We start from the raw sequence: 18,827 nt of genomic DNA, 5'->3' as shown, positions 1-18,827 counted from the left end.
GAAAGATGCAGGTCAGAAAGGACAGCTTAGCAACCTCCAGAGAAGGATGCTAGCTGAGGTCAGACAATTTGCCAAGTGCTTCACAAGTTGAGCCCCTCCTGCTGCTGAGGACTATGACATCCCTGTTGCTACTTGTTCCCTGTGACTTTAAAGGAATAGATTTCCTCCAGGTGGCATGACACAGTGACTGGAATCATTATTTTTGCTTTGGGCCAAACAGGAAAGTAGGTGAGGTGAGCTCACAATATCTGGAAGGGAAGTAGAACAAATAACATGGGAAGGACCTGATTCCTGAACATCCGAGCAGATTATTAGGAGGGAGGCCAGCACAGTGGAACAGACACCTTTGTAGGGACTGCGAAGGGACATGGTTACTGGGCAGATCATGATGTTATTAACAGAGGTAGAATATACTGGAAGAGGATCATATTAGGGAAGGGGAGGGGAAGGAATGGGACTGAAATGGGGAGAACCAACAGCTGTTGAGTTCAAATCAGGGGTAATTTGTCATCTGCTTAGAGTCAAGATGAAAGTCAGAGATGGAATGGAATATGAAGCACTTGGGTCACTGCTTCCAGCTTGAGCCCTCACATTCCCCCATCCCTGCAATGAATCTTTATTTACTTTAAAGGCAGTCTGCTTGTTTGGGGACTGAACTTGAAGAAAGCTGGCAGAGGGAAGGCTACTAACAATTAACTTCTTATTACAGTTAAGATAATTGGAGTTGTCCCTGGAGACAGCCATGTCTGTTGCAGAAAGCTGTTAAATTTGATTCTTCACCTTCTGTCCATATAGTCTATGTAACATTTTTCATTTCTCAGAAAGGATGATAGATCATAAACAGGGAATGACTTTGCAGTATATATATCTTTTGAAGTTGGAATACCAGCATTTGTTATTAGACTAGCTTCATCTTTCCAGCCAGAATGAATCAAAGATGTTATCTTTAGGCATTTTTAAATTTGCCATGAAATGACAAAAGCCAGGGACTTCAAAACCAAGGTTGGTTTGTTTCCTAAGCTTGTGATTCTGAGGTGGAAGAAAATGCTATTTAAAAATTGAAGTTGCATAACATCGTGTATTTTCTGGTGCTAGTTAACCACATAAATTGAAGCACACTGTCCTCAATTTTTTTTCCATTACAACTTCTGTTTTAAATAAATGAATAAAGATGATCATAGAAATTGGATTTCTGAATGCTACTAAATATGTCACAGGCCAGTTATGAATGGATTTCATTTCTGTTCTTTGCTAAGGAAGCAGATGTGATCCTTGAGATTAGGTGATAGCTCTGGGTTCTGTTGGTTTCAGTCCCCAGCTGGGAATAAAAAGCCACTGGTTTCAGTTTTGGCTTGGAAAACGACTAGACTATAATATTCAGTTTACTGTTCAACCTACTGAAGACTCAGTATTCTCTGAGTACAGTGGGACTCCTAAGCATGCCTTCCTACTCACTGTGGTACCAAGAGCAATGATAACAACAAGAAAAAAGAAAACGATCACTACCACTAAAATTTATTGAACGATGATTAAGTGGTGCCACAACATTATATATTTTACTTAGCTAAGTAAATTTTTTTAAAAAAGTTACGTTCACAGCTGATGGTGCCACTTTATTATAAAGGAATAAAATGATTTTTTAAGAGAGCGTATTTTTTCTAAGTTTCATTTTGTCTCAAACACTGTGATTCCTGGGTAATGTCGAGAAATGATTTACCCAAATCTTAATTGAGCACAGATTATATCCAAAGTGCAATGTTGGGCACTGTGTAGGCTGGTATAGAATAGGGTAAATGGCCAGTGGAAGGCATAGGCAAAATATAAATAAAGCTCAGAAAATAGATTTCTACTGAGAAGAATAAGGAATTAGGACAAGATGAGGATGGTTGTATTTGTGCTAGACCTTGACAAGTAAGTAGGATTTAGATAACGAGGATTAAAAAGGCATTCAGGCTAGAGAGAGGAGTTTAATTAAAGGCACAGAGGGACAAAAGTACAGGGCCACAAACAGGAAATAGAGAGTGATACAGTTTAGCTATTTCACAGGATTATGGAGAGGAAGAAATTGCGAGACTACATTGGAAAGGCTAGCTGGGTGCATTATGTGGAAATTCTGGAATGTTAATCCATTGAAATAGTCTGACTTTAGTTTGCAGACCATGCGGAGTCATCGAAGTTTATTGAGAAGTGACGTCCCGTTAACATAGTTGTTGTTTAGGAAGATTAACCTGAGTTGGTGGTTCAATGACTAACAGGATGGACTTGGAAGGAGATAGAAAACTAGAGGTTAATCACTTAGAAGAATTTTCAGCTTGGGGAGAGACACTAAGACAATAGAGGCGACTAAATTCTACTGACTTGCTATATTATGGATGTTTTTATTCACCTTTATCCTCCCCTAACACAGATAGGCTCCGTTGACCACAGCAGAGGAAACAGAGCCACCAAAGACTCCACAGCCTAATAACTTCAAAATTATGTTCCCAGAAAAAAGTTGATGCAATCTTTGAGTCCACTTCAAACATCATTAAGATACTGATGGGCTCAGCCTGGCTGGGAAATGTCCTTGGCCAATAGACTCCATGGAAAGTTTGGGATGCCATATGAGTGTTTGGAGCCTATGGAGCAGGGTTTCTGAAATGCACATGTGCCATGAATCTCTTTGGTAATCTAGTGAAACCTATGGATCCCTTCTCAGAATGATGCTTTTTAATTATTAAAAAACAAGACTATTGGAATTTCAAAGGAAGGTATTTGGACTGAACCAAAATATTTTTAAAACTGTGATATTGTAATATATACTTCTTCTTTATTAGTGCATTAAATGACAAGATTAAGTGGCAGGCCTAACAACTAACATAATGACAAAGCTGGTGATGACAAGAAATAATATTTTGAGATATTTTGCAACTGTGAAGTTATGTGAAAACATGCTGTTCCTATTAGTGACAAAGGTAAAGGTATTACTAATATTGCTTTAGTATCATGCCTCTATTAATAAGTGAAGGATATGTGAAAGAGTATTAGAGGTTGGTAAAAATAAAGATATAATATTTTTCTCATCCATATTCATAGATACCCAGAATTCTACCCATTGCCAACTTATAGCAAAATGAGAAACCTTGCTACAGGTGATGGAATCTGTTAAAAGATTGTAATCCAGGGAGTAACGTGATTATAGATACTACAATCAGAATAGTTAAGAGCATGAAACCAGGCATCAGAAAAAGGTGGGATTAAGTCCCAGTCCTTTGCTATTTTTGTAGATTGATTGAACCAGTACCTTCACTTCTCTAAGGATTTTTTTTTCATCTACTAAATGATTATAACTGTAACTAAACTCTTAGAGTGGTTGTAAGGATTAGATTTGAGAGAAATAATGTATGTGGCATAATTACTGAAGGTTTGGCAGGGAAATTTTAGGGTAAAAATAATCATTGTGGGTATTGCTACCCTTTTACACCTCTTACGTTCTTTGGATATTGACTTACTTTGATATAAATTTGTAGAAAAGTCTTTGGTTATCTTCTTGGAAAGAGTGCTAGACTCTTGCACATTAAACCTTTCTTGGAAGGAGTTGGGGAGAATGATATTTCCTTTTCCTGTTAGTTTGGGGTTACAGGCATAAATTCAGTGACATCTTGGAAAGAGTGACTTCTCATATGGATGGCAGATGGGGCTGTCATGTTTCTTAAAATACCAACAGCATAACCAGGAAAGGCTCTATTCTAAGTTTGGGATGTAAGCTCAATCTCTTGGGTATGGCAAGCTGTGCCTTCCAGCCCCCTGAAATGATTCCTGCTAGCTAAAATAACACTGAAGTCACAAAAATTTTAGTTGATTTAGCATTCAACACCTGGCTCTTGGTTGAATTGTTTATACTCATGGGTTTAATTTTAGATTTAAGCTTCATATTTTTCCTACTACTTTAGATAGTTTTGATTTCCTAAATGAATTTAAAACGTTTATGATTTACCAGCAGATTCTGTAGTTTTAGACGTTAATGTAAATACACAAAATGAGACAGTGGCCCATTAGTATGAACTTGCTGATTTGTTCTGTCTCTTTTTGCCAGGACCCAAATCTTTAGATCCTTTACAGTTCTATTTATATTCAACTTGGTTTTCATTGGCAAAGTCAATAGAGATATAGGTAATGAAGTGGTGTTTCTTCTGTTTGTTTGATTAGCTGGCTTTTTGCCAGTTTTTTATTTTTCTTGTATCTATTTGGAAGAAGCTTAAATATATTCCAACAAGGCTAGTTAGTCAGACTAAAAGTCCTCCTTGTTACTCTGTAAAGTCCCTCTGTGATGTTAGTAAATCCATTCACTTCTCAGTATTCCATGAGTATGGTAAATACTGAAAGCTGCATTTTATACAACGTCTGGGGTCTTTTTATATTTGAACATTCTTCCCTCCTACATGCCCTACTAGAATGAGATCAGGCATGACCTTCTCCTTCACTATTTTACTGTGAGTTTCATTCTTCAGTTGTCCGAAAAGGTATCCACCTCACTTTCTGTGCTGGAACTCTGGAGTCAGAATATCACTCAGATTTTTCCTCCTGTCAGCTCCCGCAACTCTGCATTTACATCACTTTTATCACACTTATTACAAGTCGTGTAATTATCCTCACCAGACTGAACTCTTTGCAACCAGAGACTTCTCATTTGTTCAATCAAAAAAATCATGTATTTATTGAGCACTTGTTCTGTATCTGGTGAGCAATAGGCATAGATAATACTGTTGGTGGATAAGAAGTACAAAGTTCCCGTTCTCGCAAAATTTAGAATCTAATGGGCTTTCATTTCATACCCCAACACTTCCCACCAAGCCTGGCATACAGGAAGTAATCAAGAAATGGTGTTGGAATAAATAATGAAAAGCTAAATTTGTAGTTAACAAACCTGTTAAATAATGGGATTTACTAATATCTAGTTGTAATAAATAGAAATTATTCTGCAAATATCCTGGGCAAAGGAAAAAGTAGAATACAGGTGAGCTGCTTTAAGAAACATTCTCAGGCAAGACAAGATTTAATTTTGGAGAAGGCCACTGCATTACCAATGCATTTTGAGAGAGTAATACATCATTTCTAAAACTTTCCAGTGCTGACCTAAGAAAAAGCTGCCTGCAGGTATTTCAGGCCTCTGAAACTTCCCTTTCTAATGATTATCTTCAGATGGGTGCTCATCAATATGCACTGACATCTTGTTATATATATACTTCCTCTGCCTGAATAGATTTCAGTGCTCCATTCATTTGATAGTTTTATTCATGAAAATTCCAATCTGCACCAAGTCTCCCTATTTCATTATCCTTGAAATAACAACCACTAAGCAAAGTAACACAGAATGGATATTACTATCAGAGTAATTTCTAAAAAATGCACCAAATGTCTGATACAAGTAGGAGATTGTGTATTTTATTATTTAAGGCCAAAATGAGGGGGGAAGAAATCTTAAGTATATGTGTAGGTAAGATAAAAGCAATGGAGTTCACATTGCATGACACATAAACTTACAGCTTGGGAGACAAAAAAGAAAGTGGAGCAAAGAATAAGGAGTAGAATCATGGACAGGACAAACTGTTTAAAATATGACTCAGACATTCTGAATTAAATGGATCCATTGAATAACATGGTTTACATTCCTTATGATCAGTTCAGGGAATGGGCTAAGAAATCTGCTTTTAACAGAATGCTAGGTTACTGACTCAGAAGAACTTTAGGCAAGTAACTTGATATTTCTGGAAATCAGTTTCCTCCTCTATCTCATAGGGACATAGAGTAAGTAGTTTCTAAGTTCTTTTGTTAATCGCGTCTCAAAGTTTTCCAGAATACTCGGGCATTAAATACTTATTTTGGCTACTCAGTGTTATTCTTAATAAAATGCATATGTCAAAAGAAAAAAAACCTAAGTTCCTATTGGTTTTAAACTAATGACACCACATTTCTTATACTTTTCTTGCATATTTAGCTTTGGATAGGTATCAGATCTGTCAGAGTTTTGCAGGAGGCATGAGAATTATAGGATCTTTGTATCAGTCAATAAACAGAGGCAGTGTAAGTTTCATGTAAACTGAGTGTTTATTATAGAAATGTAGAGGAGTTGAGGAAGCAGAGTTCTGAAAAGTGTAAGTCAGAGAGTCAGAGGAACAGTTGCTAACCAGTCTGCCTCGTACTCCAGTGCAACTGGACAGGTCAGAGCCAGAGTGGAAAGCAGAGGAGTCTGTGGAAGCTGTTGTTTCTACAGATACAAACTTTGTGGATCTATAGCCAAGTCTCTAGTGTTGGGTCTGGTACTGCTGTTGACCAGCAGAGCCTGTAGTCAGGCACAAGCTGGATATGGAGCAGAAGAGAACATGACAAGCCTTGATTTGCTGGGTTCCTATTCATTCGTCCTTATTGTGTTAGTCATTTTATGTCTGACTGCCACCACTTTCAGGGAGTATTGGCTCTGTCTCACTTTTGTCTTCCAAATCACAAGCAAGTTCCTCTTTTGACCAACTCTGGCCTGGAACCATACAGCTGACATAGCACACAGGGACAGAAAAAAGAGACTTGAAACAAAATGTGTTTGATAGGAGTCTTCCTGATAACAAATTTCAAGTGTATATGACCTTGAATACTGTTTTTAAGTCTTTTTAAGTAGAGGACCAAGCAAAGATATATTTCTTAAAGCATTATCTAAAACAATAAGGTGAACAAGACAAAACTTGTAATTTTCTTGTCACATTACTGTGTATAAAATGTTTTGATTTTATTATTTTATGTGGTTTCACAATTACCTTCATATATGAGTAAGACAAGTGTTACTGATCCTGGTGATAGATGAAAATAAACATGGCTAAACTTTAAATGATTGGCTAGGATCACTTATAAAAGAGAGAGAAGAAGTTGGTTGATCTTAGAATACACTGAATAGGGAATCCTTTGTGCAATATAAAGGATTCCAAAAAATACACCTCACTTCAAGTGTCCTCCCATTATTTCATTTTGAGCACATGAAGATTCAATTAATGATAATGTACTGCTTTGGGTTATAAATAAAAATATTACTAATAATTACTTCATTTCATATGTAAACTATTTCAGAGTTTATCATGTTCATATATTTTATCTTATTTTGTCTTCAGAAAACATTCATCAGTTTGATTTTTATTATCTCCATTTTACAAACAAAAAAGTAAGCCAGAAGACTGCTTCCCCCTCATGCTGATGTGGCTTGTTAAAGCAGGGCTCAAACCCACTCACTTCAAATTCAAGTGTTCTGGTCTTGCTACAGCTTTTCATACTCATAGTCATAGAGGAGGCACTAAAAATATTTTGCATGTATAGATTTAATAAATGAGAAGACACCTTAAACTCGAGGTGTTCAATTAACATTTTCCTATTATTTATTAAGTGAGGCTCAGAAGAGAGAAGTGTATATTTAACACATCAGCACCAGGAAGGAACCCTCAGAAGGGACTATGAATCCAGAAGCCACGGAAGAAGGTGCATGTTGGAGGAGGATGAAGGTTCAGATTCCCTGAGAGTGGAAATCTTGCACCAAGTTTAAAGCAAGGGATACTGACAAGTAAATTGGGAAATGATCAACTTTCCTCTAGAAAAATGAGGATGTGGGCAGATTTGTAATAATGGAATGAAGAAAATCTCCTGTTCCAATGTGTATCATCTTTTTAGAACATTGATGGTGAAGTGATGGTCATGAAGGTCCAGGAAGCCCTTGAAAATAAAGACTTCAAAAAATATATACTATTTTTTTTTTATAATGTGTATTTGAAATGGCCTGAGAGAAGAAGGCTACTTAATGATGACCTTTGCCAATTTATTGTTTCAATATATAAAATTGTTATTTCAGGCCCATCTCTGTTATATAATAGAAATAGATTTGCACAAGAGGGAAAGTGGTCTGGTAGAATGCAGTTATTCAATGTATCCTTAGATTTATTGTCTATTCCTTTTTTGTCATCAGATCCTTGAACCACTGGGGATTTTATACTTCTCATCCCTGAAACTCTGGGATACGCAAGGTTAGAGGCCCTGGTCCCCAAAGGAAAAATATTATTGACAGAGCAGATTTCATTGAACTACTAGCTATGGCTGTTGCCTGAGAACTTTTGACTCCTTGTGAATAGGGGCCAGTGGGTGAGAACAGTCACCATCCTGGTCGGGACAAGCTTACGGCCCTATCAAAGGGAGGAGATAGGGTTGCCTTTACACTTTGGGGCAAAGGAGAATATTGCATATTTCTCATATCTCAAGTGATTTACTTGGTTCCTCCTTTTTTGTTTTGAACAATTATGACTGTGAATTATTACATAAAATTATACTAGCTTCAGATGTGTATGGTTACCAGAGACTTAGGCCTCTTAGGAATGAAGGCTTTGTCACACTAATGAGCTGCTAAGAACTTAGTGGTGATACCTGAAGATGAGAGGAATTTAGAACGAATATCAGCAGAGGGAAATGATTACCAGGTGCAGTTCCCAGACCAGCTGCAACGACAGAGGGGGCAGCTCATCTCATTAACCTCTCTATATAAGTTTCCTTTTACAGAGAGAGGGTCAAAGGAAAAATGGTTTGAAACTGTATGGGAAAGTTGACCTGTGCAGAGCAAGGGGTGGATTATGGCAGCAAAAGAGTTCTGCCGTTCAGGTGTGTTAAGAGAGAAGTTCCTGTGAGGAGTATAGAAGCTGATAGCCTCCAGTTGCCTTGTTATTGGAATTTGCCACATGGTTCACAGCCAGGTCATGATCCCTCCATCTGGTGACTGAGCTCAGCAGAGGTACCATCTTCTGGTTATTTTGGCTCAATGCAGTGCTCTTCTAATGGGCATTGTCTTCTCTAGGCTCCTCATTGAGCTGATTGAGACCTACTCAGAGCTACAGTGCAGCATGAGGCTCTTACAGCATTCTTCTTCCTTCCCTCCCTCCCTTCACAGGTGTCAGACCTACACCAGTCTGAAGGCAGTCCCTGCCTGCTCTTGTTTCCTCTCGCCTTTGTTTTTTTTAAAATTTTTTATTAAGGTATGATTGATATACACTCTTATGAAGTTTTCACATGAAAAAACAACGTGGTTACTACATTTACCCATATTATCAAGTCCCCACCCATAACCCAATGCAGTCACCGTCCATCAGTGTAGCAAGTTGCCAGAGATCCACTATGTCCCTTCTCTGTGATACACTGTTCTCCCCGTGATCCCCACACCGTGTGTACTAAACATAATACCCCTCAGTCCCCTTCTCCCTCCCTCCCCACCCACCCTCCGATGACCCTCCCCTTTGGTAACCACTAGTTTATTCTTGGAGTCTCTGAGTTTGCTGCCATTTTGTTCCTTCAGTTTTGCTTCATTGTTATGCTCCACAAATGAGGGAAATCATTTGGCATTTGTCTTTCTCCACCTGGCTTATTTCACTGAGCATAATGTCCTCCAGCTCCTTCCATGTTGTTGCAAATGGTAGGATTTGTTTCTTTCTTATGGCTGAATAGTATTCCATTGTATATATGTACCACCTCTTCTTTATCCATTCATCTACAGATGGACACTTAGGTTGCTTCCATATCTTGGCTATTGTAAAAAGTGCTGCAATGAACATAGGGATGCGTATGTCTTTTTGAATCTGAGAAGTTGTATTCTTTGGGTATATTCCAAGAAGTGGGATTCTGGGATCAAATGGTATTTCTATTTTTAGTTTTATGAGGAACCTGCATATTGCTTTCCACAATGGTTGAACTAGCTTACATTCTCACCAGCAGTGTAGGGGGGTTCTCCTTTCTCTGCATCCTTGCCAACATTTGTTGGTCTTAGTCTTTTTGATGCTGGCCATCCTTACTGGTGTGAGGTGATATCTCATTGTGGTTTTAATTTGCATTTCCCTGATGATTAGTGATGCGGAGCATCTTTTCATGTGTCTGTTGGCCATCTGAATTTCTTCTTTGGAGAACCATCTCTTCATATCCTCTGCCTATTTGTTAATCGGGTTATTTGTTTTTTGGGTGCCGAGGCATGTAAGTTCTTTATATATTTTGGATGTCAACCCCTTGTCTGATATGTCATTTACAAATATATTCTCCCATACTGTAGGATGCCTTTTTGTTTTGTTGATGATGTCCTTTGTCACACAAAACGTTTTATTTTGATGTAGTCCCATGAGTTCATTTTTGCTTTTGTTTCCCTTTCTCAAGGAGATGGGTTCAGGAAGAAGTTGCTCATGCTTATATTCAGGAGATGTTTGCCGATGTTGTCTTCTAAGAGTTTTATGGTTTCATGACTTACATTCAAGTCTTTAATCCATTTCGAGTTTACTTTTGTGTATGGGGTTAAACAATAATTCAGTTTCATTCTCTTGCATGTAGCTGTCCATTTTTGCTAACAACAGCTTTTGAAGAGGCTGTCATTTCCCCATTGTATGCACATGGCTCCTTTATCATATATTAATTGACCATATATGGTTGGGTTATATCAGGGCTCTCTAGTCTGTTCCATTGGTCTATGGTTCTGTTCTTGTGCCAGTACCAAATTGTCTTGATTACTGTGACTTTGTAGTAGAGCTTGAAGTTGGGGAGCATAATTCCCCCTGCTTTATTCTTCCTTCTCAGGATTGCTTTGGCTATTCAAGGTCTTTTGTGCTTCCATATGAATTTTAGGTCGATTTTCTCTAGTTTGTTGAAGAATGCTGTTGGTATTTTGAAAGGAATTGCATTGAATCTATAGATTGCTTTAGCAGTATGGCCATTTTGGCAATATTAATTCTTCCTATCCATGAGCATGGGATGTGTTTCCACTTATTGGTATGTTCTTTAATTTCTCTCATGAGTGTCTTGTAGTTTTCAGAGTATAGGTCTTTCACTTCCTTGGTTAGGTTTATTCCTAGGTATTTTACTCTTTTTGATGTAATTGTGAATGGAATTATCTTCCTGATTTCTCTCTGTGCTAGTTCATTGTTAGCGTATAGGAATGCCACAGATTTCTGTGCATTAATTTTTTTATCCTGCAACTTTGCTGAAGTCAGATATTAGATCTAGAAGTTTTGGAGTGGATTCTTTAGGATTTTTTATGTACAATATCATGTCATCTGTAAACAGGGGCAGTTTAACCTCTTCCTTGCCAATCTGGATGCCTTTTATTTCTTTGTGTTGTCTGATTGCTGTGGCTTGGACTTCCAGTACTGTGTTGAATAGAAGTGGGGAGAGTGGGCATCCTTGTCTTGCTCCCAATCTTAGAGGAAAAGCTTTCAGCTTCTCACTGTTAAATATAATGTTGGCTGGGGGTTTGTCATATATTGCCTTTATTATGTTGAGGTACTTGCCCTCTATACCCATTTTGTTGAGAGTTTTTATCATGAATGGATGTTGAATTTTGTCAAATGCTTTTTCAGCATCTATGGAGATGATTATATAGTTTTTATTCTTCTTTTTGTTGATGTGGTGGATGATGTTGATGAATTTTTGAATGTTGCACCATCCTTGCATCCCTGGAATAAATCCAACTTGATCATGATAGATGAACTTTTTGATGTATTTTTGAATTCGGTTTGCTAATATTTTGTTGAGTATTTTTGCATCTATGTTCATCAGGGATATTGATCTTTAATTTTCTTTTTTTTGGGTGTCTTTGCCTGGTTTTGGTATTAGAGTGATGCTGGCCTCATAGAATGAGTTCAGAAGTATTCCCTCCTCTTCTATTTTTTGGAAAACTTTAAGGAGAAGTGGTATTAGGTCTTCACTAAATGTTTGATAAAATTCAGCGGTGAAGCCATTTGGTCCAGGAGTTTTGTTCTTAGATAGGTTTTTGATTACTGATTCAATTTCATTGCTGGTAATTGGTCTGTTCATATTTTCTATTTCTTCCTTGGTCTGCCGTGGATGGTTGTATTTTTCTGGAAAGTTGTCCATTTCTTCTTGGTTATCCAGTTTGTTAGCATATAATTTTTCATAGTGTTCTCTAATAATTCTTTGTATTTCTGTAGTGTCCATAGTGATTTTTCCTTTCTCTTTTCTCATTCTGTTTATGTGTGTAGACTCTTTTTCTTTCTTGATAAGTCTGGCTAGGGGTTTATCTATTTTGTTTATTTTCTTGAAGAACCAGCTCTTGCTTTCATTGATTCTTTCTATTGTTTTATTCTTCTCAATTTTATTTATTCCTGCTCTAATCTTTATTTTGTCCCTCCTTCTACTGACTTCGGGCCTCATTTGTTGTTCTTTTTCTAGTTTCATTAATTATGAGTTTAGACTGCTTATACGGGATTGTTCTTCTTTCCTGAGGAAGGCCTATATTGCAATATACTTTCCTCTTAGCACAGCCTTGGCTGCATCCCACAGATTTTGTGGTGTTGAATTATTGTTGTCATTTATCTTGATATATAGCTTGATCTCTGTTTTTATTTGGTCATTGATTCATTGGTTATTTAGGAGCATGTTGTGAAGCCTCCATGTGTTTGTGGGATTTTTCATTTTCTTTGCATAATTTATTTCTAGTTTCATAGCTTTGTGATCTGAGAAACTGGTTGGTACAATTTCAATATTTTTGAATTTACTGAAGCTCTTTTTGTGGCCTAGTATATGATGTATTCTTGAAAATGTTCCATGTGCACTTGAGAAGAATATGTATTCTGTTGCTTTAGGGTGTAGAGTTCTGTAGATGTCTGTTAGGTCCATCTGTTCTAATGTGTTGTTCAGTGCCTCTGTCTCCTTACTTATCTTCTGTCTGGTTGATCTGTCCTTCAGAGTGAGTGGAGTGTTGAAGTCTCCTAGAATGAATGCATTGCATTCTATTTCCCATTTTAATTCTGTTAGTATTTGTTTCGCATATGTGGGTGCTCCTGTATTTGGAGCATAGATATTTATAATGGTTATATCTTATTGTTGGATTGACCCCTTTATCATTATGTAATATCCTTCTTTGATCCTTGTTACTTTCTGTGTTTTGAAGTCTATTTAGTCTGATACAAGCATTGCAACTCCTGCTTTTTTCTCTCTGTTAGTTGCATCAAATATCTTTTTCCATCCCTTCACTTGTGGTCTGTGTAAGTCTTTGGGTTTAAAGTGAGTCTCTTGCAGGCAGCATATAGATGGGTCTTGTTTTTTGATCCATTCAGTGACTCTATGTCTTTCAATTGGTGCATTCAGTCCATTTACATTTAGGGTGATTATCGATAGGTTTGTACTTATTGCCATTGCAGGCTTTAGATTCATGGTTACCAAAGGTTCAAGGTTAATTTCCTTACTATCTAAGAGTCTAACTAAACTCACTTAATATGCTGTTACAAACACAATCTAAAGGCTCTTTTCTTTTTCTCCTCCTTTTTCTTCCTCCTCTACTCTTTATATATTAGGTATCATATTCTGTATTCTTTGTCTATCCCTTGATTGAATTTGGGGATAGTTAATTTAATTTTGCATTTGCTTAGTAATTAGCTGTTCTACTTTCTTTACTGTGGTTTTATTACCTCTGGTGACAGCTATTCAACCTTAGAAACAGTACCATCTATAACAGTCCCTCCAAAATAGACTGTAGAGATGGTTTGTGGGAGGTAAATTCTCTCAGCTTTTGCTTATCTGGAAATTGTTTAATCCCTCCTTCAAATTTAAATGATAATTTTGCTGGATAAAGTAATCGTGGTTCCAGGCCCTTCTGCTTCATGGCATTAACTACATCATGCCACTCCCTTTTGGCCTGTAAGGTTTCTGCTGAGAAGTCTGATGTTAGCCTGATGGGCTTTCCTTTGTATGTGATCTTATTTCTGTCTCTGGATGCTTTTAATAGTCTGTCCTTATCCTTGATCTTTTCCATTTTAATTAGTATGTGTCTTGGTGTTGTCTTCCTCGTGTTGGGAGATCTGTGGATCTCCATGGCCTCAGAGACTATCTCCTTCCCCATACTGGGGAAGTTTTCAGCAACTACCTCCTTACAGACACTTTCTATCCCTTTCTCTTTCTCTTCTTCTTCTGGTATCCCTATAATGTGAATTTTGATTGTTCTGTTTGGATTGGTCACACAGTTCTGTCAATATTTTTTCATTCTTAGAGATCCTTTTTTCTTTCTGTGCCTCAACTTCATTGTATTCCTCTTCTCTAGTTTCTATTTCATTTATCATCTCCTCCACTGTATCCAACCTGCTTTTAATACCCTCCACTGTGCTCTTCAGTGATTGGATCTCTGACCAGAATTCATTCCTGAGTTCTTGGATATCTTTCCGTACCTCCATTAGCATGTTGCTGATTTTTATTTTGAACTCCCTTTCAGGAAGAGTTATAAGGTCCATGTCATTTAAATCTTTCTCTGGAGTTATATTAATTTTTCTCTTGACCAGGTTCCTTTGGCATTTCATATTTGTATATGGCACCCTCTAGTGTCCAGAAGCTCTACTCTGGAGCTTCTCAGCCCCTGAAGCAATGTCGGGGATGCAGGGGAGCGGTATTGGTGCCTGGGGAGAGGAAAGAGCTGTTCCTTACTTTCTGCCTGCTGTGCCTGTCTCCACTGTCTGAACCGGTGGGCTGCGCACACAGGTATAAGCTTTTGTCCCAGAGCAGCTGGATATGGATCCCTGCTTTCCACAAGTGGCTGGAATCTCAGTCTCTCCAGGAATTCTGCCTGTATTAACTTTCCAACCCAGTAGTCATGCAAGTATCTTGAAAGCACCATGAGATGTAGGTTTGTGCTCCCAGCGCAGATCTCCGGAGCTAGGTATTCAGCAGTCCCAGGCCTTCCACTCCCTCCCTGCTCCGTTTCTCTTCCTCCCGCCGGTGAGCTGGGGTGGGGGAAGGGCTTGGGTCCCACATGGCCACAGCTTTGGTATGTTACCCTGTTCCATGAGGTCTACTCTTTTCTCCAGGTGTATGCAGTCTGGCACCATCTTATTTCCTGTTGCTCTCTCAGGATTAGTTGCACCAGCTATATTTTCTAATTGTATCCAGTTTTAGGAGGAAGCCTCTGTCCCTCCTCTCATGCTGCCATCTTTAATCCCTTTTCTCTTGCCTTTGTTTTTCACTGGTCTTTCTCCACAAAAGGTCTTGTACTTCTAAGGCTGTCATGGCATTTGCTTCCTGAAGCAACTGAACTGACACAAGGACATAATTTCATTTTTCTCCTTCTTATAGACTTCTTGTTGAAAGGGCATCCATTTACTTAAGATGCTGTAGTAGCAAAAAATGAGGCCATGTGGTTGCAAGGTAACATTGATACAGTGCTGTTGACAAGCCTCACCTCTGTAACAGTTTTGCTTCACTGGCTTTTCAACAGTAACTTTCTCTTTCCTAGTAAATTAGAATCAGAGGTGTGTCCAGGCAGAATTTTCTTCTCTCTCCACTCCTGGCAACATACAGATTTGACTCATCAATCTATCTTGGTCATCTGCTGATTCTCATTTTTCAATTTGACTGACACTCCATCATGTGACATCATATATTTCTCATAACTTTTTTCTTTCACTTTCCTTCAATAACCATAGCCTCTCTTTCAGCTGACCATTTTTCGTGCATAGGCCCTTACAAAACTATCATACTTCTCTTTCTTCTAAGCAAATTTTGGTGACCAGAAACCACCCAAAGACTCTGTTGACCCTGACCCATAACAATCCTCTAGCTAGGGTTTCAACATGAATTTAGATTTGTTTTAGTGAAGTAATGTCATTTATCCATACCATTATTGCAATTATAGATAACATATACAATATTTGGTATTTGTACTCCCTTATAATACTGACATGATCTCTGCAAAGAGACATTCTTAGTCTCCTAAATGGAACTTAGATGTAGAGTGACATCATTTAAATGTTCCCCTCATATTAACAAAGGAAACCCACCAAGTCTGGATAATCATTTTAAAAGAACAGAGAGCCCTAGTATTTTTTTTTTACAGTTTCCTCATTTAATATATTATCATAATATAATAGCCAAGTATCTTAATAATTGTTAGTAAACATCTGACCAAATCTCTTATTTGATATTCTGGGTCCTCTTAATCTGATGGTTTAATGTTCTTGGAAAATAAAGCCTACATTGCTACCCCCATATGCCCTACCAAAGACATTTCAAATGTGACTTTGTCTATAAGCATGTTGCTTACAGAAGTAAGTGAAGATAAATCATCCCTTCCTTTGTTGGGAAAGCCCTGGATCAAATATAATGATAACTGTAAATATAAAATTGAGAAAGAACAATACTGATTTTTATCAAGCATAGTGCCTGTCACCGTGTCTCAGACTCCTCTTTTGCTCCATAACTGACATTGTCCAGATGGCCATGAAACCTGCTGAAACTGGTTGATAGTAACAAATAGTAGGATGGTGAATAAATAATTTATGTAAATGTGACTCCAGCTCCTAACTTTCTGTTGGTGTTTGTAATGAGTAGAGGCAGCTAATTTAACACCTTGTTTTTCTGAAATTGATTGAATTCCAGCTGTCTTGTTTAGACTATTCATGTCAAACAACTAATTCACTTAACCATTTTAACCTTGTTCCCACTTAATTGGATCTCATCTTCATGTAGGCATGGTGACACTTAGGTGTTCTTTCAGACTGAAACAATAAAAGCCTGTCTGGTACCTATACAAACCGCCTCTATCTGGGAACCACTCCAGATACTTTGTTCTGTATTAAAAACCCAAATATTAGATAACTTTTAAAATATGGAACCAATTTTTCATTTCAGTGAAAACATTCAAAGTAACTATAGATATTGATGTCATCCAATGTTGTAGATTATTAGCCCTGGTCTTTCTGAGGCACAGCATAACTCATAGTGCCTGGAATATTTTTCATAAGAAAGCTAGTGTTAAATAAATGTGTTCAATAATCAGCAAAAATGTATTCAAAAGACAATACTGAATCTGGTTGTGACAGATGTTAAAATGGACACAGCTGGGAGATGTGGTCCAGTCATTGTCTGAACTATTTCTTATTTATTTGGGGCAAAGGGGGATTATACTATACTCTAAGCCCTTTGAGAACAAGAAATTTTTCTTTGCAATTTAGCTCAATACAGCCTTCATTAAATGTTTACTAAATGAATACATGATACATTTGTAAAGGAAAGGAAATAATTTGAGGCTAAATGATTCAGAATAGATCATTCTTGCCATAAAGCCCTGATAAGAAGGAATAAAAAATAGCTAGAAGGCTTAAGATATTATGTCATATATTGAATAGTGACTTTTAAGATGACTTTGATTGAAGTCATGGTTTAAATTGTGGCCTCAAATAAATAACTGTATATAACAAAGTTGTTACTTCTTTGCTTTTGCTTGAATCCATATTTCTGTTTCCTAATTGCAGAAGTTACTCCTCCGGTGTCATTCCTTGACGTCTTCCTGAAAACAAACAAATGGATAACTTTGTTGGTGAGTTCTAACCATCACATTATGCCCCCTTAGAATTCATCTGCTCTTAAACCTTCCTTTAAAATCACAGATTATGCTGGTCAGCAGCCTGGAAATCCCCAGAATTGATCTTGCAGGAATACACTTTATCTACTTCCTCTGTCACTCTAGGCACCATACCAGTCAGAGGAAGCTTTGAGCATGTAAAATCCCCTGATGTAAAGAAACAGCAATGGGTATAGGTGTTTGCACTGTTAGCCACTCATATTTCCGGCCTTTACTAAGTGCAAGCCCTGAAGTCTTCACCATGCAGCTACCTACCCCAGATGCTGAGACAATTCAGTCCAAAGTGGGTGGTGTACATCTTATCATACCTATGAATAAGTGGGGCCTAAATTAGTCTTAATGTGTTAAGCCTTATATAAAGGCTGATAGTGGGAATCTCTCAGATCATCTTGCGAATACTTTTGTAGTTAATGAACTGCAACTTTTCCCTAACCACTGCACCTGTCATATTTAGATAGTCTGAATGAAATATGTTGTTCTTACATTTCTGATTACACTCCAGTCTGTAAAATTTCAAATTTTCCTCAAAACAATTCATTTACCTGGCAGTTTGACAACTCCTTCATCCATGGTCAACTGCTCCTAGGATTGGTTACCATGCAGACCAGTGTTATTGTTAATATTATTTTGAAGTATGTGCCATGACATATTCCCACATTCTCCTAGACTGATTAATAAAAGTGGATATTTCAGTGTCCTGCTGTACACTGTATGTAGGACCCTGTACTTTACAAGTGGAAAACCTTTCACAATTTTCAAAAGTTTGAGAAACCAAAATTATATGCATTTTTTTCTTTTTTTGTATCTATATGAGATAATGGCTGTTAGCTAAATTCATTGTGGTAATCATTTCACAATATATGTAAGTCAAATAATTATGCTATATACCCTAAACTTATACAGTGCTATATGCCAATTACATCAGAATAAAACTGGAGATAAAAGTGTTTGATAAACACTACATTAAGGTTTGAGAAATATTACTATAGCTTGTACATTTGGTACTGAAGCTTATAGCCAAACCTAAGTTACAATTTTTTAATAACGTTTATTGAAATGTAATTCACTTACCATAAAATTCATCCTTTTAAAGACTGCAATTCAGTAGTATAATTGTGTTCAAGATGTGAATTTTGAGTTTGTTTTTCATTATCCTGGAAACTTCTACTGTAGTATCTTTATGTATATATTTATGTATATATGGTGAAGACCCCTTGAGATCCAATGAATGAGCTTACCATATCTCTGAACATTTAGACTGCTGATTACCCACCTTGGAGTCCAAGTCTACCAGTAAGAGTATTTCTTTGGACAACGACTGCAAATTTTTTTATTCCAAACCAGCTTTCTTCTGAAGAACTAGCAGGCTTTCCAGTCAACCCCACTGAGAATATTCCACAAGATTACTTGGAGACATTCTTGTCTGGAACAA

This window comes from Manis pentadactyla, chromosome 9, assembly GCF_030020395.1.
Source record: "Manis pentadactyla isolate mManPen7 chromosome 9, mManPen7.hap1, whole genome shotgun sequence".
NCBI classification, from domain to species: domain Eukaryota; kingdom Metazoa; phylum Chordata; class Mammalia; order Pholidota; family Manidae; genus Manis; species Manis pentadactyla.
The sequence above is the reverse complement of the archived record's forward strand: the minus strand, read 5'-3'. Positions refer to the sequence as shown.